At 39.7% G+C, this 26,398-nt stretch overlaps 1 long non-coding RNA gene across 2 annotated transcripts; it reads right to left on the reverse strand.

Moving 5' to 3' along the window:
* Positions 1 to 5,273: 5,273 nt before the first annotated feature.
* On the reverse strand, positions 5,274 to 18,923 carry LOC107809543 (uncharacterized). 2 transcript variants are annotated; one of them, XR_012696471.1, is made up of 4 exons: positions 18,382 to 18,923; positions 17,521 to 17,649; positions 15,144 to 15,284; positions 5,274 to 5,406 (listed from the first exon to the last, which is right to left on the reverse strand). It is a non-coding gene; the product is annotated as an uncharacterized LOC107809543 (long non-coding RNA). The 2 variants fall into 2 exon arrangements; XR_012696470.1 differs by having other exon boundaries at positions 17,517 to 17,649.
* Positions 18,924 to 26,398: the final 7,475 nt, after the last annotated feature.

Raw genomic sequence — 26,398 nt, forward strand, 5'->3', positions numbered from 1 at the left:
GTGAGGGTACTTCGGCACGTGTCCCAGTGTCTCAGGGCTCTTTTGCATTTTGGCCAGGGCTAGCTGCATTGCATGCATCTCTAGTCCCATCCTTTCAATCTTTTCCATTGCCTCTTTTAGCAACTGGCTCATCGGCCTTTCTTCCTCATTACTATTCTCAGAAGTAGTCATGCTTGTTGCTACCGGTCCTTTGGATCTGGTTTGGTATGAATGTGTTGCCAGAATTCTTTAACAACTAACTGTCTGGAATCAGACAACAACAAACTTTGTTAGTGTTAGAGCTTAACAGATTTGATCATAACACATACCGGATGCAATGCACCTAGGCAGTTAACCGTTTCTACATGCTTTGCTTCAAACCACATGCGTCATCCCGGTTTGTTCATTCGTTTCTTTTTAAAGTACTTAGCGAAACCCCGCGTTTTATTTTATTTACATTTTTTCTTTATTTATTAAAAGCGGTTGAATCTTATGGGGATTGCCTACGTATCACGTCCCCGCGTGAATCAGACCAGGCGTAGTTCTGCCTCAAAGCAAAGACACATAGAAATTCTTCCGGAGTCACTTAATTTCATTATCAAAATTTGCTATTACACATTATTTCAAACAAAATAGCAATAGTACAGACTCCAGGGTTTTAAACTTGGTTTGAGGAAAAGAAAACAACATATGGGGAAACAACAAACAAAACGATCAGGACTCGATCAACAACTAATTTTCCAACTTAGGGACCCACGAGGCATCTTTCGGCCCTTTCGCGGCCCTAGGTGTAAGGTCTCTTTGCAGGCTCTTCAACTCGTTCATAATCCGGTGGACGCAACCCATGATGGAAGCAATGAGGGTTTCCCGAGGTGTTTGCTCGCATGCCAAACATTTTAGGTAGATGTAACGCCCGATTTCGTCAATTCTTGCTCGAATGTTGTCCCTTTCTGCGAACAACTGCCTTATCTGTCGGCTCTTTAATCCTAGCGTTTGTGCATTGGTGGCGAGCTGATCCTGGAACATATCCATTTGCCTTTCCATCCTTGTCATTGCATTGTAATAGCGTGTTCGGTCGGCTTGGGCATCTTGTGTTTGCTTGAAGATCCGCTCTTGCAGGGCGGAATTCGTTTCCTTTGCTGCTTTGACGCTCAGTTCACAATTCCTCATGACCTGCTGTAGGCGTTTCCTCCGGGCCATTGTACCTTCTGCCCATTTGACCCTCATCCTTGCTATGCAAGCCTCTGATTGGTCTAATTCATCTTGGCTCTGGATGACCTGATTTCTCAAACTGGCTATCAATCTTTCGTCGGAGCAGCGCTTCTGTTGGTCGATGTTATTCTTACTGGCTTGGCGAAGGCGGGCCCTCAGGGTTTGGTTCTCTTGGGCTAACTTGTCTTTTTCAGCCTGCTCTTGGGCGACTTGCACGTTGTTTTCGAATACCATCCTTTCAATTTGTCTCTTCAACTTCCTAATTTCAACCAGGTAACCTTCCTCTTTTGCGAGCCAATCCCATTGTTCTTGCGATGACTCAACAAAACTTCGGAGGTGAGGCCGTTTGGTTGGTCGTTTCACGATGCTCTTCTTGTTCTGCCAAGTGAGATAGGCCGGCGAGACTTCACCTCTAGACACATCATTTACCCGGGTATTTGCCGTTAAGTACTGGCATTCACTCCATATGCAACGAACTGTCTTTTCAGGAAATTGGCCGTCACTGCTGACCTCGACTGCATAAGTGCTGAGATCTTCGTCCGGGTGTAGTACTTGACATCTTCCCAACTGTCTCATTACCCTGTAAGGGGCATAAGGTTGAATACCCCTGAGTCCCATCAAGAGGAAGTGAGGACCAGTGGCGGGCATGTATATGATTTCTTCCACAGAAAGCCAACCCAAAGTCCAGTTTACTTGGTCTGCGGTGATGATCCGGAGATAGGATATCCATTCTTCAAACCCTCCCGGTGATCGAAAACCTGAAACCCTTAGGCTATAACCCTCGATGCAGCCCCCATTTGTAGACATGTAGTGCATATACTGAGGATGGTGACACAAGTGTTCGATCATCCACATCTGTAACAACAAGTTGCACCCTTCGAAGAAGTCTGCTCCAGCTTTACAAGCTGTGAGGGCTCGGTATATTTCTGACATTATCATGGGAGCAAGGATGCTTTTATCGTTGGTAATCAAGATTTTGACGATTCCAGCCACCTTTAGATCGATATTTCTATCTTTTCGGGGAAACACCACAAGGCCCAAAAATGCTACCATAAAAGCGAACCGCCTATGCTCATTCCATTTTACCAGATTTCCCCTGCTACAAATACCACTTTCTGGATCATTAAATCCTCCTTTGCTCCCGTACCTCTGGTACATGAATTGTAGGGTAGAAAAACCTCTATCCAGTTCAGCGTATGGGACTCCTTTGCTTATCTTCAACAGATCCATGAATTTGTGTGAATTCACAGCCCTTGGAGCGATCAGGTATTTGTGTCTCAAACCTTCAGTGACGTCCATGTAACCCGCCATTTCTTCTAAGGTTGGGGTGAGTTCAAAATCTGAGAAACGGAACACGTTGTGGGCTGGATCCCAAAATGTAACTAAAGCCTTTATGATGTCGCACCGAGGCCTAACTTTCAACAAATCAACCAAACCTCCCAGGTGCAGTTTGATCTTGTCTTGCTCTGACCTTTCCAAATCCTCCCACCATAATCGCACTTCCAGGGGGATTTTGCTTCTAACTGTTACCGGCAAACTTGGACTCATACTCATTCTGCATGAGCATTGGGGTGATTAAGCAAAGATCCAGACTCATTAGACTCAAATACCAAATTGACACACTTCAAAAAGAAAAAAAATGAAATTTGGTTGTTTTTCGAAAAAGCATGATGTTACCTTAAGGACTTTCGTTCTTTGGATTGTACCTATATATTGAAAAACAAGTTGAGCCCGATGGGGGTTGCCTACGTATCCCGCACCATGCGAGAATCAAACTGACGTAGTTCGGGCATAAATTGAATTTTGGGGACACCCTATTTTTCTCTTAAAAATGAATCAAAGACTCCCTTTTTTTTCTTTTTTAAAACAAATTAATAAGACACACATTTTTTCAAAATTCTGGCAGAGCTTTGACCATTTTTGTGACTTTTCAAGAATAAATAAGTAACCCCTTAACCGTTATACCTCTTCCTTTTCCAAACATTCCCGATATTCAGAAACCGGTCAGCATGCAAGCCTTGAAACAAGTAAATGCACAAAGCAAACAGGATGCAGCAGGATGGTCTTTATTCTCAGGTTGCCTGTCCTAGACGGACCCAGCCCCTGTGCTGAGTCCCCTAAGTCAAATTCACATGATGCAAATAAGCGTTCCTACTAGGGATCCGGCATGAAGTTATGTTATGCTAAGCTGTAAAACCTAGGTGCTTGTTCTAGACCTGGCTTACCCTAGCGGACAACTCGAGCCGAGGATGGGAGCTGTGTACCGGTAACCAAAAGGCCATCCGACTTTGCAACTCCTCCGAATCCTCGTTCTATTTTGGCATATGACACTAACAGAAAGAAGCCACGACCAGCGTGCGCTCCTCAAGAGAGAAGAGAAGGGTTTCGGCACAGTTTATATATACAGTCCAAATAATATCAAGGCGGTAAAAGCAACACTTAGCATATTAGGCTCAAAACATGTAATAAAATCAGATAATAAATAAAACCAAATAGTAACAATATTCTAAGCTCGAATTCTTAACCCTGAACCAGTGGTTCTGGGTGCCAGGTCCCCAGCAGAGTCGCCAGAGCTGTCACACCTCCTTTTTCCGCCCCGAGGGGGCGCAGGGGGAGTTTTTCCAATTAAAGGACAATCGAAAGGGGATTTATTTGTTTATTTCAGAGTCGCCACTTGGGAGATTTAGGGTGTCCCAAGTCACCAATTTTAATCCCGAATCGAGGAAAAGAATGACTCTATATTACAGTCTGCGTACCAGAAATCCGGATAAGGAATTCTGTTAACCCGGGAGAAGGTGTTAGGCATTCCCGAGTTCCGTGGTTCTAACACGGTCGCTCAACTGTTATATTCGGCTTATTTATCTGATTTTTAATACAATTATGAACCTATGTGCCAATTTTATCTTTTATCCGCTTTTATCGTTCAGTGTTGTTTTCAAGAATTGCAACGTTGTGAAAACATATCTCGAACCACGTTACATCAACGCACCCATGGTTGTTGATATATTTCGACTCGGTTGAGATTTGGATTTGGGTCACATAAATGTGCACCCGAATTAAGGAGAATAAATTATTAAGACGTGCCTAAAGCAACTAGCGTGTTGTTGTTTTGGGTAAGGCCGAAAAATTCGCTAAATGGCCTGTCCCGAATTCTAAGTGTTTTAATGTATATACAGTTAGAGGGCCCCGCAGCTGTGTATATTTTTATTTGGCGAGGCTCGTCTCGTCCTACTTTTAAAAGGCATTCGGGACGTCATGGATATGTCCCTCGGATCACGTCACAATCAATGTACCCGTGATTAGAAATACATTTCGAATCCGTCGAGATTTGGATTTGGGTCACATAAATGTGCACCCGTGTTTAAGAAGGTGAGGTTTATTAAAGCGTATCCTAAAGAGACTAACGTGTTGTTATTTTAGGAGGGTTGTGAGATTTGCTAAGCAACCCATCCTGGAAACTAAATGCTTCAATAATATACATTTAACAAGGGCCCCGCATTTGCACGTTTTGTTTATTTTCATCGAGGCTCATCTCGTTCTTATTTTAAAAGGATATCCTATAGCAACTACGTTTCTTATCGCGTTTGTCCTTATCAATTGAAAACAATAGATAGTCCTAATTAATTACACGATTGCAAGTTGTTTGTAATGACATTCAGAAAAGCTAAAAAAAAAATCAGAAATGAGGCTGTATGTACAGTCAGCCGAACAAACAATTATAGGCCCAAATCCAGCCCATGCGTGATAGGCCAGACCTGGGCCTCTGCCTGTTCTACGCGGGCCTACTTGGTTTGCTTCGATTTGGGCTCGACCTTCATGAGGTTGAGGCCCTGAACTGATTCTTTGTTTTGTGAAATGAATTTATCAATTTATGTGACACTATGGCAAAAGGAGAAAGAACTTTAACTAAAACGGATAGCTTTCCTATTTGGCCCACATTAGAGAATATACTACACCATCAGACTGAGTCTGAAATACAACTTATTACACTGGGCATATTTTCCCCTAGCAGTATACATACAAGGCTAGCATTCGTTAACCTACATTGATATACTTAGTATGCAGGCTGCTTCTATTGCCCAAACAAAAATGTAACTATTTTATGACATTTAGAGTAACAGTTCATGTACATATATAAGAAAAAAAAATCTGCATGTCCTCTCTTTTACATTCATGCTCAAACTTTCAGTTACATTTGTGGTATTAATTGTGTACCTGGTATGGAAGACAAAGAAGGAAGGAATGGTCAGCTAGGCAGTATGCAGTAAACACAGCAACAACAGATACACAGCAACAACACAGCAACAACCAACTGAACCAAGTGTTTTCCACAGCCACAGACAACCAACAGTGATCTCCCAGAATACAAGGACTAGCAAATAGTCGAGTGCCAAGCCAGTAATCCCAGGAAAAAGTAAAGAAATAGCAGCAGTAACTGAGGGTTCAAATGCAGTAAAACCAACAGTTCAACAACCACAAACAACTCAGTCAATGCAAGCAACAGAACTTGGCCAAGACAGCTTGACCAAAATGCACTCTTATACCACTTTCAGGCAGTGTTTGGTTACAATGTCTTACTCAAACCTCTCTTATGTTTTCAGCCTTTTCTTTTAACTCACAAATCTTTCTTAAGACTTAAAGATTCCAGCCTTAAGACTCAAAATTCTCCCTTTTTCTGAAGACTAAAGTCCAGCCCTTTTTCAGTTCTCAAATGGCCTATTTATAAGCCAAAGTGACCAAGTGCAGCTAAGCTGCCCCCCCATCTGCAACTTGCAGTCTGCCCATACCCTTTAAAGCCCATGCCTAAGCATCTTTGGTGCCAGCCCCTTTGTTCCCCACGCTTGGCTTTTGTTTAATCAAGAGTTATGGGCATTATTCATTTTAAACCCCATACTCTTGTGTCTTGTTCCCCATTGGTATTAGTTTAATCCTAAATCAGTACCCTACTTGTCAGCTCATTTAAACTAATCTTTCTGCCCTTTTAACACCCCAGAATACCCCTGCTTAACCTTGATTATTACTGCCCAGCCTATTGCAGCCTCAGGGCATTTTTGAACTGACGAAAGTTCAGATTTAAGACTGCCTGGACTGAACCTTTTCAGTCATTTTTACAAGGCAAACCAACCATTTTAAACAATGCTGGGGCATTCAGGTAGTGGCAACGTTCAATTAGTCATGTGACCTTATTAGCTCGTTCGATTCATTAGTTATAGAAACTAATCAACGACATTTATCGAGTCGACTATACTAATTATAACAGGTAATAATCAGTCGCTCATATAAATAACACGTTCGGGGACCTAAAGGGCATCAGACAATTTTGTGTTCAATTACTGGGAACCTATATAAGCTATTCATGCGACGACTATACTAATCGGACATGCTTATCATAGGATACATTTAAATCATACACAGAACACAATCGACCAAATAAAAGGTCTTTACAGAGAAGAAAGAAATCCGAATGAAAAATAACAAAAATAACAAACAAACACAAAGAAATATGCTGACAACTTATTTAGAAATAAAACAAAAGAAAGGAAAACTTACCAAAAATGTTTAAATCAAACAGACCCAAATCTGATTCAACTTCGAACTTCTGAGGCCGAACAAACTTTAATCAGGGTGTTCTCACATGAGAACACCTTGATTAAGGTCTATTAGACCTCAAACCCATGTCCAAACCGGCCGGGTTCCCCAGGTGCATGTGTTTCAAGTTCTGGATTTCCAGATCTGGATTTTTAGGAGTTGTGGGTAGATTCGGACCAAACCAAGCTTGGTTTGGTCACGAGGAAGGTCAGGGGAATGTCTGGTATGGAGATGGGGTGGTTTGGCATAGGTCCGGGTTCGACTCAAATCTTCAAACGAAGATTCGAGACGAGGGAAGGTGATTCGAGGCAAGAGGGTAACAGATCCATGTTCAGGAGAATGAGGGGGTCTTAGGGTGTTCAGGAGGTGGTCACCGGCGTTCGTGCCGCCGGCTTTAATGGCGAGGGAGACGAGGGCGGCTAGGGTTTCTAATGGGAGGTCCGGGTTCGACTTGGGGACGAAGGGGTGGGGTGTTGGTATAGGGGGCGTGGGTATAAGGGAAGGTTTATATATGGTCTATGGGATTGGATCTGAGCCGTTAGATCAGATGATCTCAACGGCTTGGATCTGATGCTGAGAAATGAGACGGGGTCGTTTGACAGTTAAACGGGGTCGTTTGGTTTAAGTGAGGGGTTGGGTTAGGTTGGTTATTTGGGTCGGGTTTGAACATGGGTCGCTGAAAGAGGTCCTGAACCGTTGGATCGGCTGGGACGGACGGCTCAGATTGATTTGCCTGAAACGACGTCGTTTCAGGAGGTGCCTGGGCAGGCCTGGTCTGGACCGGGTCAGATCGTTGGTTTGGGCTTGTTTTTGTCTTTATTTTTGGCCCAAATTGATTTCAACTTTCTTTTGTTTTTCCAATTTAAAGAAAAATAAAAATAAAATAAAAAATAAAAATAACTAATAAAACAAAAATAACAATATGGCATTTCAACATAATTATCATACCAAGTAAGTTAAATCACAACCTAAAACGGACGATGCACATATATTTATATTTTTGAATTTTCTTTTAACGCCACATATATTTTTTTGTATTTTTGTTTGATAATGACTAGATGCAAAATGGACAGACTCACAAACGACTAACAAAACATGTCACGGAAAGACCGAAAAATTGTACAGCGAAGCCTTTTGCCACTATTTTTATTTTCTTTTGGAGCGATGGTCCGTGAAGCAAAAATCACGTGCTTACACTCATCATGGCCAATCATCACTTAGTGCCCATCCAGCTTAGAGTTCGTCCTGTGCTCCATCAGTTTAGGGATCTTCTATGCCAGGTGCATCTGCTAGTCATTCCGGTGCTAGGGGTTCCCTTCAGTCCCCGTCTCCAGCACTCGGGAGTTGCTATGAGTGTGGAGAGATGGGTTATATATGGAGGCGGTGTCCTCGTCGTCTTGGGGGTTCATCTTAACAAAGGAGTCAGCCATCGGCTTCAGCGCCTGTTACTTCACCACCACCCACCCAGCTAGCTAGGGGTGGAGGTTAGTCAGCTAGGGGTTGCCCTAGAGGGGGAGGTCGATCAAGTGGCGGCCAAGATCGTTTCTATGCACTCCCATCTAGGCCCGATGTTATTGCTTCAGATGATGTGATCACAGGTATTGTCTTAGTCTGCCACAGAGATGCCTTTGTATTATTTGATCCCGGTTCCACTTATTCTTATGTGTCATCATACTTTGCTCGTTATTTGGATATGCCCCGTGAGTCTCTTATTACATTTGTTCGTGTATCTACTCCAGTGGGTGATACTGTTATTGTAGACCGTGTGTACCGGTCATGTGTGGTGACTAATGGGGGTCTGGAGACTCGAGTGGACCTGTTATTACTTTGTATGGTGGACTTTGATGTAATATTGGGAATGGATTGGCTATCTCCGTGTCGTGCTATTTTGGACTGTCATGCTAAGATAGTGACATTGGCTATGACGGGTGTACCATGAATTGAGTGGAGAGGTTTGACTGATTATGTTCCCAGTAGGGTGATTTCATTCTTAAAGTCCCAGCGTATGGTTGGGAAGGGTTGTCTTTCATATTAAGACTTTGTGAGGGATGTCGGTGCAGAGACTCCTAGTATTGTTTATGTTCCAGTTGTGAGAGATTTTCCCGATGTATTTCCTGTAGACCTATCGGGCATGCCACCAGACAGGGATATTGATTTTGGTATAGACCTGGTGCCGGGCACTCAACCCATTTCTATTCCGCCGTATCGTATGGCACCAGCAGAGTTGAAGGAGTTAAAGGAGCAGCTTCAGGAACTCCTTGATAAGGGGTTCATTCGGCCTAGGGTATCGCCTTGGGGTGCGCCTATTCTATTTGTGAAGAAGAAGGATAGCACTATGAGGATGTGCATTGACTACATGCAGTTGAACAAGGTTACAATTAAGAACAAGTATCTTTTGTTTCGTATCAATGAATTGTTTGACTAGCTTCAGGGAGCGAGAGTGTTCTCCAAGATTGATCTCCATTCAGGTTATCACCAGTTGAAGATCAGGGACTCGGATATTCTTAAGATAACTTTCAGGACCCGATATGGTCATTATGAGTTCTTGGTGATGTTTTTTGGGTTGACTAATGCCCCAGCAACATTCATGCATTTGATGAACAGCGTGTTTCGGCCTTATCTCGACTCGTTTGTCATTGTTTTCATTGATGATATTCTGGTATATTCGCGTAGTTAGGAGGAGCACGCGGAGCATTTGAGATTTGTGTTGCAGAGATTGAGGGAGGAGAAGTTTATGCAAAGTTTTTCAAGTGTGAGTTCTAGCTCAGTTCAGTGGCTTTCATGGGGCACGTGGTGTCTAGCGAGGGTATTCAGGTTGATTCGAAGAAGATAGAGGCGGTTCAGAGTTGGCCCAGACCGTCCTCAGCCATAGATATTTGCAGCTTTCTTGGTTTGGCGGGTTATTACCGTCGTTTTGTTCAAGGATTTTCATTTATCGCATCGCCCTTGACCAAGTTGACTTAAAAGGGTGCTCTTTTAAGGTGGTCGGATGAGTGTAAGGAAAGCTTTCAGAAGCTCAAGACTACCTTGACCACAACTCCAGTGTTAGTTTTGCCATCAGCTTCAGGTTTATATACCGTGTATTGTGATGCTTCAAGAGTTGGTATTGGGTGTGTATTGATGCAGGAGGATAGAGTTATTGATTATGCTTCTCGTCAGTTGAAGCCCCATGAGAAGAACTACCTTATTCATGATTTGGAGTTGGTTGCATTGTTCACGTGTTGAAGATTTAGAGGCATTACTTGTATGGTGTGTCTTGTGAGGTGTTTACTGATCATCGTAGCCTCCAGCACTTGTTCAAGGAGAATGATCTCAATTTGAGGCAGCGAAGATGGTTGGAGTTGCTAAAGGATTATGATATTACTATTTTGTACCATTCGGGGAAGGCCAATATGGTGGCCGATGCTTTGAGCCAGAAGGCAGTAAGTATGGGGAGTTTGGCATATATTCCAGTTGGGGAGATACCTCTTGCAGTTGATATTCAGGCCTTGACCAATCGGTTCGTGAGGTTAGATATTTCGGAGCCCAGTCGGGTATTGGCTTGTATGATTTCTCGGTCTTCCTTATATGATCACATCAGAGAGTTCCAGAATGATGATCCTCATTTGCGTGTCCTTAAGGACAGAGTTCAGCACGATGATGCCAGAGATGTGACTATTGGTGATGATGGGGTGTTGAGGATGCAGGGCCGGATATGTATGCCCAATATAGATGGGCTTTGGGAGTTGATTCTGGAGGAGCCCATAGCTCGCAGTATTCCATTTATTCGGGTGTTGCGAAGATGTATCAGGATCTGAGACAGTATTATTGGTGGAGGAGAATGAAGAAGGACATTGTGGGATTTGTAGCTCGGTGTCTCAATTATCAGCAGGTGAAATATGAGCATCAGAGACCGGGTGGCTTGCTTCAGCAGATGGATATTCCAGAATGGAAGTGGGAGTGGATCACCATGGACTTTGTAGTTGGTCTCCCATGGACTTTGAAGAAGTTCGATGCTATTTGGATGATTGTGGATCGGTTGACCAAGTCCGCGCACTTCATCCCTATGAGTACTACCTATTCTTCAGAGCGGTTGGCAGAGATCTATATCCGGGAGATTGTTCGTTTGCATGGTGTCCCAGTTTCCATCATTTCAAACAGGGCACTCAGTTTACCTCACATTTTTGGAGGACTGTGTAGCAAGAGTTGGGTACTCAGGTTGAGTTGAGCATAATTTTTCACCCTCAGACGAACGGGCAGTCCGAGCGCACTATTTAGATATTAGAGGACATTGCGTGCTTGTGTCATTGATTTCGGAGGGTCATGGGATTAGTTTTTACCGCTCGCAGAGTTTTCTTATAACAACAGTTATCAGTCGAGTATTCAGATGGCTCCATATCAGGCTTTGTATGGGAGGTGGTGTAGATCTCCAGTTGGTTGGTTTGAGCCGGGTGAGGCTAGACTATTGGGTACGGATTTTGTGCAGAATACTTTAGACAAGGTGAAGGTGATTCAGGAGAGGCTTCGTACCGCGCAGTCAAGACAAAAGAGTTATGCTGATAGGAAGGTTTGGGATGTGTTCTACATGGTTAGTGAAAAGGTTATGTTTAAGGTTTCACCCATGAAGGGTGTTGTGAGATTTGGGAAGAAGGGTAAATTGAGTCCTCGATTTATTGGGCCTTTTGAGGTGCTTTGGAGGATTGGGAAGGTGGCTTATGATCTTGCTTTGCCACCCAGCTTGTCGAGTGTGCATCTGGTATTTCATGTTTCTATGCTCCAGAAGTATATTGGGGATCCGTCTCATGTTTTGGATGTCAGAACGGTTCATTTAGATGGTTATTTGGTTTATGATGCGGAGCCAGTGGCTATTTTGGAGCGTTAGGTTCGGAAGTTGAGGTCAAAGGATATAACTTTAGTGAAAGTGCAGTGGAGAGGTCGGCCCTAGAGGAGGCTACCTGGGAGACCGAGCGGGGGATGCGGAGCAGGTATCCTCACCTATTTGAGGCTTCAGGTATGTTTCTTGACCCGTTCGAGGACGAACATTTGTTTAAGAGGGGGAGGATTTAATGACACGGCCGGTCATTTCATGAGTTACCGCTCCATTATTCCCTTTTCTGCTTCTTTATGCTTTGTTTATTCGTGTTATGAGGTATCGGGTTAGTCGGTTCGAATCCAAAACGGTTTTGGTAAGGTTTGAGACACTTTATCTTTTTGAGTAAGCTTAAGTTGGAAAAGTCAATCCGATATTGACTTATGTGATAAAGGGCTCGAATGTGAGTTCTGATGGTTCGGATAGCTTCGGGAGTTGATTTGGGACTTAGGAGTGTGATCGGAACGTGTTTTGGAGGTCCGTAGTAGATTTAGGTTGGAATTGGCGAAATTAGAATTTTGGCGTTTTCCGGTTGATAGGTGAGATTTTGATATCGGGGTCAGAATGGAATTCCGGGAGTTGCAGTAGGTCCGTTATGTCATTTGGGATGTGTGTGCAAAATTTCAGGTTATTCGGACGTGGTTTGATAGACTTTTTGATCAAAAGCGTAATTCGGAAGATTTTTGGAACCTTAGGCTTGAACCCGATGTGTTTTGGTTGATTTGATGTTGTTTGAGGTGTTTTGAAAATTGCTATAAGTTTGAATAGTGGTATATGACTTGTTTGTGCTATTGGTTGAGGTCCCTGGGGCCTCAGGGTGATTTCGGATGGTTGACAGAAGGATTGAGTTTGGTTTTGGCAGCTGAAGTTTTCCCATTTGCTGTCATAACCGCACCTACGGCTAGGGGACCGCAGGTGCAGGCTCCCAGAAGCGCACACATGGTCACAGATGCAGAATTGGCCATGTGGGGCTGGGACCACAGAAGCGGCTGCTCGATCGCACCTACGGTGGCGCAGGTGCGGCTTTTTGGTCGTGGATGTGGAAATGGGCGCTTTAGTGAGAATCGCAGATGCGGTGCATTTGACCGCAGAAACAGTACCGCAGAAGCGGAGGAAGGGTCGCAGATGCAAAAAGCCTGGGCCAGAAGGTATAAAAGGTTTCCGTCACGATTTTTGAGTTATTCTTCACCATTTTCATACGGGTTTGAGCTTGAGGGAGCTATTTGAAGAGGGATTTCTAGGGGATTTCATAGAGGTAAGGTTTTTGGACCCTAAACTCGTTTCTATGGTGTTATTTCATTGATTTGGCTTCAAAATTTATGGAATTTAAGGGTTAAAATTGGGAAACTAGGGCTTGAGATTGGAGACCTTTGAGCAAGGGTTTAAGTGGTCATTTGTGGTCGGATTTTAGTACTTTTGATATGTATGAACTCGTGGAGAGATAAGGAGTTGATTGTTATAAATTTTATCGAATTTCGAGACATGGGTCCGGGGGTTAGGTTTGGTCAATTTCGGGATTTGCATTGTATTTTGATTTCTTTCGAGTGAGCTTTATTCTCTTAGCACATTTTGATGTTTATATACTGATTTTGGTTAGATTTGGAGCATCCGGAGGCCGATTCGAGAGGCAAGGACATCGCGGGCTAGAGTTTGGACCGGATAGAGGAGAGTAATGATTGTAAATATTGTCTTAAGGGTATGAAACCCCGGATTACACATTGTTATGCTATTTTGAGGTGACACACTCGCTAGATGACGAGCGTGGGGTCGTGCACTGTTGGGGATTGTGACGTAGTCCGTCCCGAATGACTGTTTTACTGCGTATTTCATTGAAAACTATTTGTTATCATCATGCTTTAGGCTGAATGTCATATTTGGGCCTCGTGCCAACTGATTGGACCCTTAGGGGATTTTTACTGCTATTTCCTCACTGTTTTAATTTTATATCTGTACTCAGTCATGCTAAATTTTACTGTTTTCATAACTCAACCATGTTTTCTCTGTGTTAACACTTTAAATGATATTTTTGGCTGAGCATCATGTTTTACTGTGCCCGAGTGGCTTTTAGAGATTTCTGACTGAGCAGGGCTGAGGGCCTGTGTTGTGAGGATTATTATGGGATCGGGCTGCACACCGCGATAATGTTGTACTTATTATGATTATGAGGCTGAGAGCCTGAGTTATACGCCACAAGGTGGCTTGATATAAGGCCAAGAGCCTATTGATTATGCCACTAGATGGCTTGATATTGCGCTTGGGTCGTAAGGGGCCCCTTCCGGAGTCTGTACATCCCCAGTGAGCGCGGGTACCCAGTGAGCGCGGGTACCCAGTGTGATATGTGATATAGCCCGAGAGGCTGGTGTTGTTTCATGTTATTGCCCGAGGGGCTGATTCTGTTGATATTGTGCCCGAGGGGCTGATTTTAGGTGTTTATTTTTTCTCGCTGCTTTTCATTTACTTATTTAACTGTTAAAAAGGTGTTTTAAAGAATATTATACTGAACTAAGTTATAAGATTTCACTGTTTTATTGAGTTGTATTGGTATTACACTGCCTCTTTGTAGCATTTTGTTGTGTTTTACATGTTTTCTTATCGCTCAGTCTTCATTTATTTTTATTACTCACTGAGTTGGAGTACTCACTTTACTCCCTGCACCCTGTGTGCAGATTCAGTAGCTTCGGGGCCCGCCAGTGAGGTTTGATTGCTTCCAGCAGGCTATTCGGAGTCCACTAGGTAGCTGCTCGACGTTCGCAGCCCAGTGTTTCTCCCTCCTATCTTACTTTCTGTTTCTAGTTCTGTAATAGGCTGTATAAACTCTTTCAGACTCTTAGACACATGTTTAGATGCTCATGACTGGTGACACCCCGATGTCGGACAATGTTTGTTTTTCGCAGTTGATATATTTCACTCTATTTTGGGATTTATCATTATTAAGGACTTGATTATGAATTATTATATCTGTTAATTAATTTGGGGGTTTGTGTCGGTTGGCCTTATCTTCACGAGAGGCGCCATCAAGACCGGGTCTGGGGTTAGGATCGTGACACATCATCAAGCCTCTGAGGGCATCCCATATATCATCTCGGTCACTGTGGGCAAAATCATCAATGTATACCAGCTGATCAGGTGGGGTGCGTATATAACGCCATAACCTTTTCTCATATCCCATATACATATATATACATACATATATACGCGTATATAACGTCATCTGGTCATGGGTCAATGTACATGTAAATGAATGCAATGCATGAGAAGTACGTTAATAAAATTTCTTGGAATGTCATAAGACCATTATGCCTTTGAGTAATATCATGAAGTAAAATTCATCAACTTACATATTTTCTAAGACCCATGAACAGATGATAAAATAATAGTCCACATGGGGAATCAAGAATATAAACACCCTTAATATTTCTATGAATAGAGTTATTTTTGAAAGTTGCGTATTTTGCTCGTTTTATTTGTATTATTTGGATCATGCCAAAAGAAAAAAGGGATAGCCTTATCATACCTGAACTCACATAAGCCTTTATCAATGCATCCAAAGCCCGAACAACCGAACTAGGGCCCTCAGCATTTAACCCGTCCACTAGTTCCTCAAACAAATCAGAAACCTCAAACCCCAAATCCTTTTTTTCCCACAAATTATAACCTACAAAATCAAAGAATCCAGTTTCATATCCCAATAACAAAATGTCCGAACCATAGCCATATAAGTTTGTACATCATGTTTAAACCCACTTTCTTTTAATTGACGAAAAAATAATAAAGCATTTTCAGGCTAATCCTTTAAACTGTTGAGCATTTCAGTGACCCAATACGAATTTACATCAACAATATTATTGGTACTATTTTTCATTTGGGTATTTCCACTTTGTTCATCAGAACTAGAATCCGAAAAATATGGGCTTAATTGAGCTGCTGAAGAAACTGATTTAAGTCGAATGAATTGATAGTTGTTCTTGAATGCCTTGGATTAGGAGGGATGTCTTATGTTAATAGGAAATGTATTTGATCTCTTTTTCTATTCTATATCCAAATGAGATCAATTTTATATAAAAAGACCAGCTTTGAATTAAGAGTGGTGTCTTGTACTTTAGTGGAAAGGGCATCTTAGGTAGCCACCTAAGCTAACATGATCTTAGTCATGTTTTGCTAGCTTTCCTTGCCGCCACGTTTTTGGGGGGAAATTTTAATTATTATATACTAATTTATTAATTAACTAGGTAATGTCCAGTTATACGTTAATTAACTAATTTACCCGCATAATTAAGAATTATCTTAAACTACTTAAAATTTTACTTATTTTTAATACACTTTATACACCCTAGTATTACGGTCATGTGGTACCATATAAAGTTAATACATACACTATTATTTAATTAAAACATTCATGTAAAAATACATATATTTTTTTAACTTATAATTTTCCTAATCTCGTATAAAGAGTACAAATATTCGTACGCTTAATTCTTAAAATGGTAAAAAGATAACCTTCTTTTCTTGTGAGAAAATAATTCCATCTTTACAATAAAGAAAATCTCATAAATTTCTCATATTATGTGTATAATTTATCATATCTGAAAATATTAAATGCTAACTATCCAAAATTATACTTATAAAACTTTTACTAAAATACTTCACTTAAAAAAAATACCACACTAACATAATATCTAGCGGTATCAAGGTTGTTACAAAATACTAGCAATGCCATAAAATTATAAAAATAAAAAAGGGATAAAAGTGATACTTAATTTTAAAGTCAATTCTTTCAGTCATATAGCTAAAGCAAGGTACAATTAAAGGAAAATGATATATTCTAGGATTTACGTATATGAATAAACAGAAGGGCCATAGGTAATGTTCTCATCATTTCGGCAATTTAACTCCTGCTAGAGTATAACATTACTTGGGAAATTTAATATTGCATATTGCATATTCGAGCTTCTGAGTTGCAAACTACAGTGACATTTGTTCGAAGAGTCAAAAAGAAATCCATTATTGTTGTTGTCATCATATAATAAAACTTAGGGAGAAAACAAGTAATAAATTGATAAGTCAAAATATTGATGAACCGTGACTCATTTTTTTCTCGCCTAATATTAAAGTAGGGGGTGTAACATCCTTCCTCCCTTTAGAAACATTCGTCCTTGAATGTTAACTCTTAGAGATTTACAAAATTTTCACTAGGGTCTTCTCTGTAAATTAAACTAAAACCAAAACTATATCTGATGTCTTGACTATTCACAACCTTTTGTACTCGAGTATCTCATATCTTCTTCACCTTTACCTTACTTACTTCTCAATCTTGCATTGTATCTTCTATTTCTTTCATAACCTCCCTTCCACATAGGTAGAAATTATATCTATACCTTAAAGCTCTATTATGATAGCACCTCTGGTGCATACAAAATTCAGTGAAAACTTTATACTGACTTCTTATGACTCAGCTTTATGGCACGATCTAGAAACAAAAAAAAAGTAATATTTCCTAAATTCCATATAGATTCTCAATTATAAATGTGGCGTGCAACACATCTATAAGTGAGACTCTACTAGGGGCTTTGTAGACTCCCGAGGACACGACTCGCTCTGATACTACTTTGTCACGCCCCAACCTTGGGAGGCGTGGCTGGCACCCAGTGTCGCACGAGCCCGAGCGAACCACTCTGTAACTCATTCATTCCTTTTGGAACTACCATGGGCGATATGACCACAACTTGTAATGTACAATTGTAAGTGGGATAACATTGTATCACTGAACCATTTTTCTCAAAACATGAATACATATGGGCCGTCAAGGCCTCTAACATACTATACAAAATGAACCTCTGTCTACAAAGCCTTTAAGATTATTTGGCATAAAATAGGACATGGTACTGACCTACCCATAAGTATGTAGCAAAATTTTGACATGATGACTCAGCTGCACTCCAAATGAGATGGAGTCTTCTTGATCCTTCGCTGAATACCAATTTCATCTATTATGAGGGCTCGTCAAAACTGATTATCTATACCTGCAGGCATGAATGCAGCGTCCTCAACAAAAGGACGTCAGTACGAATAATGTATTGAGTATGTAAGGCATGTAAATTAGTATATAAATGACATGGAAGAAACTTAAAATAAAGGACTCAACCTATTAGTCTGGATAACTCTGTAAATCATGAAATACTTATAGTTTCATGCATATGCGTATGAATGTCATGTCGTGCATATGTACATGTGTTCATAACATCATCAAGCCTCTGAGGGCATCCCATATATCATCTCGGCCAATGTGGGAAAAATCATCAATGTATACCAGCTGATCAGGTGGTGGTGCGTATATAACGCCGTAACCTTTTCCCATATCCCATATACATATATATACATATATACTGTAACATTTTCTCATATCCCATATACATATATATACATACATATATACGCGTATATAACGTCATCTGGTCATGGGTCAATGTACATGTAAATGAATGCAATGCATGAGAAGTACGTTAATAAAATCTCTTGGAATGTCATAAGACCATTATGCCTTTGAGTAATATCATGAAGTAAAATTCATCAACTTATGCATTTTCCGAGACCTATGAACAGATGATAAAATAATAATCCACATGGGGAATCAAGAATATAAACACCCTTAGTATTTCTATGAATAGAGTCATTTATGAAAGTTGCGTATTTTGCTTGTTTCATTTTTATTATTCGGATCATGCCAAAAGAAAGAAGGAATACACTTAACATACCTGAACTCACATAAGCCTTAACCAATGCATCCAAATCCCGAACCAACGAACTAGGGCCCTCAGCATTTAACCCCTCCACTAGTTCCTCAAACAAATCAGAAACCTCAAACCCCAAATCCTTTTTTCCCCACAAATTATAACCTCCAAAAACAAAGAATCCAGTTTCATATCCATACCCCAATAACAAAATGTCCGAACCATAGCCATATAAGTTTGTACATCATGTTTAAACCCACTTTCTTTTAATTGATGAAAAAATAATAAAGCATTTTCAGGCTCTTCCTTTAAACTGTTGAGTATTTCAGTGACCCAATAAGAATTTACCTCAACAATATTATTGGTACTATTTTTCATTTGGGTATTTCCACTTTGTTCATCAGAACTAGAATCCGAAAAATATGGGCTTAATTGAGCTGCTGAAGAAACTGATTTAAGTCGAATGAATTGATAGTTGTTCTTGAATGCCTTGGATTAGGAGGGATGTCTTATGTTAATAGGAAATGTATTTGATCTCTTTTTCTATTCTATATCCAAATGAGATCAATTTTATATAAAAAGACCAGCTTTGAATTAAGAGTGGTGTCTTGTACTTTAGTGGAAAGGGCATCTTAGGTAGCCACCTAAGATAACATGATCCTTAGTCATGTTTTGCTAGCTTTCCTTGCCGCCACGTTTTTGGGGGGAAATTTTAATTATTATATACTAATTTATTAATTAACCAGGTAATGTCCTGTTACACGTTAATCAATTAATTTATCCGCATAATTAAGAATTGTCTCAAACTACTTAAAATTCTACTTATTTTTAATACACTTTATACACCCTACTATTACGGTAATGTGGTACAATATAAAGTTAATACAAACACTATTATTTAATTAAAACATTCATGTAAAAATACATATATTTTCTTAACTTATAATTTTCCTAATCTCGTATAAAAAATACAAATATTCGTACGCTTAATTCTTAAAATGGTAAAAAGATAACCTTCTTTTCTTGTAAGAAAATAACTTCTATCTTTACAATAAAGAAAATCTCATATCTGAAAATATTAAAATGCTAACTATCATATCATATCTGAAAATTTATCATATCTGAAAATATTAAAATGCTAACTATCCAAAATTATACTTATAATTTTTTTACTAAAATACTTCACATAAAGAAAATACCACACTAACATAATATCTAGCGGTATCAAGGTTGTTACAAAATACAAGCAATGCCGTAAAATTATAAAAATGAAAAAGGGATAAAAGTGATACTTAATTTTAAAGTCAATTCTTTCAGTCGTATAGCTGGAGCAAGGTAAAATTTAAGGAAAATGATATATTCTGGGATTAATGTCTATGAATAAACAGAAGGGCCATAGGTAATGTTCTCATCATTTCGGCAATTTAACCCCTGCTAGTGTATAGCATTACTTGGGAATTTTAATATTGCATATTGCATATTCGAGCTTCTGAGTTGCGAACTACAGTGACATTTGTTCGAAGAGTCGAAAAGAAATTCGTTATTGTTGTTGTCATCATATAATAAAACTTAGGAAGAAAACAAGTAAAAAATTGATAGGTCAAAATATTGATGAACCGTGACTCATTTTTGTCTCGCCTAATATTAAAGTACGGGGTGTAACATCCTTCTCCCTTTAGAAACATTCGTCCTCGAATGTTAACTCTTAGAGATTTACAAAATTTTCACTAGGGTCTTCTCTATAAATTAAACTAAACCCAAAACTATATCTAATGTCTTGACTATTCACTACCTTTTGTACTCGAGTATCTCGTATCTTTTTCACCTTTACCTTACTTACTTCTCTATCTCGCATCGTATCTTCTATTCTTTCATAACCTTCCTTCTACATAGGTAGAAATTATATCAACGCCTTAAAGCTCTATTATGATAACACTTCTGGTGCATACAAAATTCAGTGGAAACTTTATACTGACTTTTTATGACTCAGCCTTATGGCACGATCTAGAAACAAAAGAAAAGTAATTTTTCCTAAATGCCATATAGATTCTCAATTATAAATGTGGCGCGCAACACATCCATAAATGAGACTCTATTAGGGGCTTTGTAGACTCCCGAGGACACGATCCGCTCTGATACCACTTTGTCACGCCCCAACCTTGGGAGGCATGGCTGGCACCCGGTGGCGCACCGGCCCGAGCGAACCACTCTGTAACTCATTCATTCCTTTTGGAACTACCATGGGCAATATGACCACAACTCGTAATGTACAATTGTAAGTGGGATAACATTGTATCACTTAACCATTTTCTTAAAACATGAATACATATGGGCCGTCAAGGCCTCTGATATACTATACAAAATGAACCTCTGTCTACAAAGCCTCTAAGATTATTTGGCATAAAATAGGACATGGTACTGACCTACCCATAAGTCTGTAGCAAAATTTTGACACGATGACTCACAGACTCGGCTGCACTCCGAATGAGGTGGAGTCTTGTTGATCCTTCGCTGAATACCAATTTCATCTACTATGAGGGCTCGTCAAAACTGATTATCTATACCTGCATGCATGAATGCAGCGTCCTCAACAAAAGGACGTCATTACGAATAATGTATTGAGTATGTAAGGCATGTAAATTAGTATATAAAGGACATAGAAGAAACTTAAAATAAAGGACTCAATCTGTTAGTCTGGATAATTCTGTAAATCATGAAATACTTATAGTGTCATGCATATGCGTATGAATGTCATGTCGTGCATAGGTACATGTGTTCATAACATCATCAAGCCTCTGAGGGCATCCAATATATCATCTCGACCACTGTGGACAAAATCATAAACGTATACCAGCTGATCAGGGGGTGCGTATATAACACCATAACCTTTTCTCATATCCCATATACATATATATATACATACATATATACGCATATATAACGCCATCTGGTCATGGGTCAATGTACATATAAATTAATGCAATGCATGAGAAGTACGTTAATAAAATCTCTTGGAATGTAATAAGACCATTATGCCTTTGAGTAATATCATGAAGTAAAATTCATCAACTTATGCATTTTTCGAGACCCATGAACAGATGATAAAATAATAATCTACATGGGGAATCAAGAATATAAACACCTTTAGTATTTCTATGAATATAGTCATTTATGAAAGTTGTGTATTTTGCTCGTTTCATTTGTATTATTCGGATCATGTCAAAAAAAAAGAAGCTATACACTTAACATAACTGAACTCACATAAGCCTTAACCAATGCATCCAAATCCCGAACCAACGAATTAGGGCCCTCAGCATTTAACCCCTCCACTAGTTCCTCAAACAAATCAGAAACCTCAAACCCCAAATCCCTTTTTCCCCACAAATTATAACCTCCAAAAACAAAGAATCCAGTTTCATATCCATACCCCAATAAAAAAATGTCCGAACCATAGCCATATAAGTTTGTACATCATGTTTAAACCCACTTTATTTTAATTGACGCAAAAATAATAAAGCATTTTCAGGCTTTTCCTTTAAACTGTTGAGCATTTCAGTGACCCAATAAGAATTTACCTCAACAATATTATTGGTACTATTTTTCATTTGGGTATTTCCACTTTGTTCATCAGAACTAGAATCCGAAAAATATAGGCATAATCGAGCTACTGAAGAAACTGATTTAAGTCGAATAAATTGATAGATGTTCTTGAATACCTTGGATTAGGAGGGATTTCTTATGTTAATAGGAAAGGTATTTGATCTCTTTTTCTATTCTATATTCAAATGAGACCAATTTTTATATAGAAAGACCGACTTTGAATTAAGAGTGGTGTCTTATACGTTAATGGGAAGGGCATCTTAGGTAGTCACCTAAGCTAACATGATCCTTAGTCATGTTTTGCTAGTTTTCCTTGCCGCCACGGTTTTGGGGAAATTTTTTAATTATTATCTACTAATTTATTAATTAACTAGGTAATGTCCCGTTACACGGTAATTAACCAATATACCCGCATAATTAAGAATTATTTCAAATTATTTAAAATTCTACTTATTTTTAATACACTTATTACACCATACTATTACGGTCATGTGGTACCATATAAAGTTAATACATACACTATTATTTAATTAAAATATTCATGTAAAAATACATATATTTTCTTAACTTATAATTTTCCTAATCTCGTATAAAGAGTACAAATATTTGTACGCTTAATTCTTAAAATGGTAAAAAGATAAGCTTCTTTTCTTGTAAGAAAATAATTTCTATCTTTACAATAAAGAAAATCTCATAAACTTTCTCATATTATGTGTATAATTTACCATATCTGAAAATATTAAAATGTTAACTATCCAAATTTATACTTATAAAACTTTTACTAAAATACTTCACTTAAAAGAAAATACCACACTAACATAATATCTAGCGGTATCAAGGTTGTTACAAAATACAAGCAATGCCGTAAAATTATAAAAATAAAAAAGGGATAAAGATGATACTTAATTTTAGAGTCAATTCTTTAAAAAAATAGCTGAAGCAAGGTAAAATTTAAGGAAAATGATATATTCTGGGATTTACGTATATGAATAAACAGAAGGGCCATAGGTGATGTTCTCATCATTTCGGGAATTTAACCCCTGCTAGAGTATAACATTACTTGGGAAATTTTATATTGCATATTGCATATCCGAGCTTTTGAGTTGCAAACTACAGTGACATTTGTTGGAAGAGTCGAAAAGAAACCCATTATTATTGTTGTCATCATATAATAAAACTTAGGAAGAAAACAAGTAAAAAATTGATAGGTTTAAATATTGATGAACCGTGACTCATTCTAATTGAATGACTCATTTTTGTCTCGCCTAATATTAAAGTACGGGGTGTAACATATTCCAGCATGGAATGTACAATGAAAATACAACCGAGGTATCGCCTCGTATTCATGTTTCACAATTTCAATCACAATCTTTCCTTATATCATCACATGAGCCTTACATTTAGTTTTGAAAATTATTTTTTCCCGAAATAGCTACATGCGTTTTAGCCCACCTTATCTCACCGTGTGGCTTCAAGTATGTAACGACTCGACCGGTCATTTTGAGCTTTTGCACTTCGCTCTCCAGTTCTCGGGCATGACTAGCCCCGTGTGGTGTATCATAACTTATGTAAATTGGCGGTTTTGGTTTTCAGGATAATCGGAATGAATTTGGAAGAACAGTTCTCAGTTTGAAGCTTAAAATTTGAAAGGGTTGACCAAGTTTTGACTTGTTTGTATATGATCTCAGATTGGAATTTTTATGATTTGTTTAGCTTTGTTAGGTGATTTAGGACTTAGGAGCATGATCGAAATATATTTTGGAGGTCTGTGGAAGGTTTAGGCTTGAATTGGCGAAATTGGAATTTTGGTGTTTTGCGATTGATAGGTGAGATTTTGATTTAAGGGTCGGAATGAAAATTCTCAAGTTGGAGTAGGTCCGTTGTGTCATTTGTGACGTGCATGCAAAATTTTAGGTCATTCGGACGAGGTTTAATAGACTTTTTGATCGAAAGCGGAATTTGAAAGTTTTTGGAATTCTTAGGCTTGAATTCGATGTGATTTTGGTGTTTTGATGTTGTCTTGAGCGTTCTGAAGGTTAACAAGTTTGAATGATGTTGTGGGATATGTTGTCATGTTTGGTTGAGGTCCCGAGGGCCTCGGGTGGTTAAACGGATCATTTCATGTTGGAAAAAGCTGCAGAAAAATTGTTGTTGATGTTGCAGCTTTTTGATCTTCGCATTCGCGATGGATGTCCTGCTTTTGCGAAGGCTTAGGATGTGAGGCAGGGGAGTTGGCCTTTGCGTTCGCGAAGGGCTGAGGTCAATGGCCACCGCGTTCGCGAGGTTTATGCCGCGTTCGCGTTGATGAAGTGGGATAGCTGGGACCCCAAGACAATTGTTCTACGCGTTCGCGTAGTAGAGGTCGCATTCGCGAAAAGGCGGGGGGTTCTCGCATTCGCGTAGAATGAATTTTGGTCAGTGAAGCTGCGTGCTTCGCGAACGCGAGGGAGCTGACGCGTTCGCGATGAAGAAAAACCTGGGTAGTCAGTTTATATTTTAAAAAACGAGGGTTTAAGTCCAATATCTCAAAAACCATTGGACAGCTCGGGAGAAGGTGAAATTTGAGGAGATTTTCAATGGAGCAATTGGGGTAAGTATTCTTCATTCATATTTGGTTTAATTCTGTGGTTTAGTCTTGAATTCCATCATTTAATTTGAGAAATTAGAGTGAAAATTGGGGGAAAATGAAAGAAAAGTTTGAGAATTCTTTTGGGGATTTGAATGGGCAATTGAGGTTAGATTTTGATGAATTTGATATGGGTAGACTCGTGAGTGGATGAGGATTCTATTGATGTAATTTTTATCGGATTCCGAGACATGGGCTGGGGGCTGGGTTTGAGCAATTTTGGGATTTTTGATGTAAATTGGATATTTTTGAGTGGGCTTTGTTCCCTTGGTATATTTTAATGGTTATGTACTGATTTTGGTTAGATTTGGAGCATCCGAAGGTCGATTCGAGAGGGCAAAGATATCGCGGGCTAGAGTTTGGACCGGATAGAGGTGAGTAATGATTGTAAATGTTGTCCTGAGTGTATAAAACCCCGGATTTCACATCATTGTGCTATATTGAGGTGATGCACACGTTAAATAACGAGCGTGGGGTCGTGCACCATTGGGGGTTGTAACCTAGTCCATCCCGAATGACTGTTTTACCGCGTATTTGATTGAAAACTGTTTGCTATCATCCTGTTTTGGGCTGAATGCCATATTTGGGCCTCGTGTCAACTATTTGGACCCTTAGGGGATTTTTACTGCTATTTCCTCACTGTTTTGATTTTTTATCTATACTCAGTCATGCTATATTATACTGTTTTCATAACTCAACCATGTTTACTCTGTTTTAACACTTTAACTGATATTTGGGGCTGAGCATCATGTTTTACTGTGCTCGAGTGGCTTTTAGAGATTTCTGACTGAGTAGGGTCGAGGGCTTGTGTTGTGAGGATTATTATGGGATCGAGTTGTACGCCGCAGTAGTGTTGTACTGATTATGATTATGAGTCCGAGGGCCTGAGTTGTACGCCACTAGGTGGCTTGATATGAGGCCGAGAGCCTATTTGATTATGCCACGAGATGACTTGATATTTCGCTTGGGCCGTAAGGGGCCCCTCCCGGAGTTTATACACCCCCAGTGAGCGCGAGTACCCATTGTGTTATGAGATATAGCCCGAGGGGCTGCTGTTGTTCCATATTATTGCCCGAGGGGCCGAATCTGTTTGACATTGTGCCCGAGGGCGAATTCTTATGTGTTTATCTTTACTAGTTGCTTTTCATTTACTTGTTTATTAGTTAAAAAGGTGTTTTTAAGGAAGCTTATATTGAACTAAGGAGTTTTTATAAGATTTCACTGTTTTATTGTCTCTTATTTGTTTTACACTGCCTTTTTATAGCATGTTGTTGTGTTTTACGTGATTTCTTAACGCTCAGTCTTCTTTTATTATTATTACTCACTGAGTTGGAGTACTCACTTTACTCCCTGCACTTTGTGTGCAGATTTAGGAGCTTCAGGTCCCGCCAGTGAGGGTTGTCTTCTCCCAGCAGGCCATTCGGAGTCCACTAGGTAGCTGCTCGCCGTTCGCAGCCCAGTGTTCCCCCCCATCTTACTTTCTGTTTCTAGTTCCGTAATAGACTGTATATACTCTTTCAGACTTGTAAACTTATGTTATATGCTCATGACTGATGACACTCCGATGTCAGGCTGTGTTGGTTTTCCGCAAATTGTACTAGTTCACTGTTATTTTGGGATTATTAGTATGTTAACGACTTAAACTATGTTATTTTAATTGCTTAAAATGAATTGGGTGTTGTGTCGGTTGGCCTTGTCTTCACGAGAGGTGTCATCACGACCGGGTCTGGGTTTAGGATCGTGACAAGTTGGTATCAAAGCCTAGGTTACATAGGTCTCACGAGTCATGAGCGGGTTTAGTAAAGTCTTGCAGAT

Source organism: Nicotiana tabacum, chromosome 11, assembly GCF_000715075.1.
Source record: "Nicotiana tabacum cultivar K326 chromosome 11, ASM71507v2, whole genome shotgun sequence".
NCBI classification, from domain to species: domain Eukaryota; kingdom Viridiplantae; phylum Streptophyta; class Magnoliopsida; order Solanales; family Solanaceae; genus Nicotiana; species Nicotiana tabacum.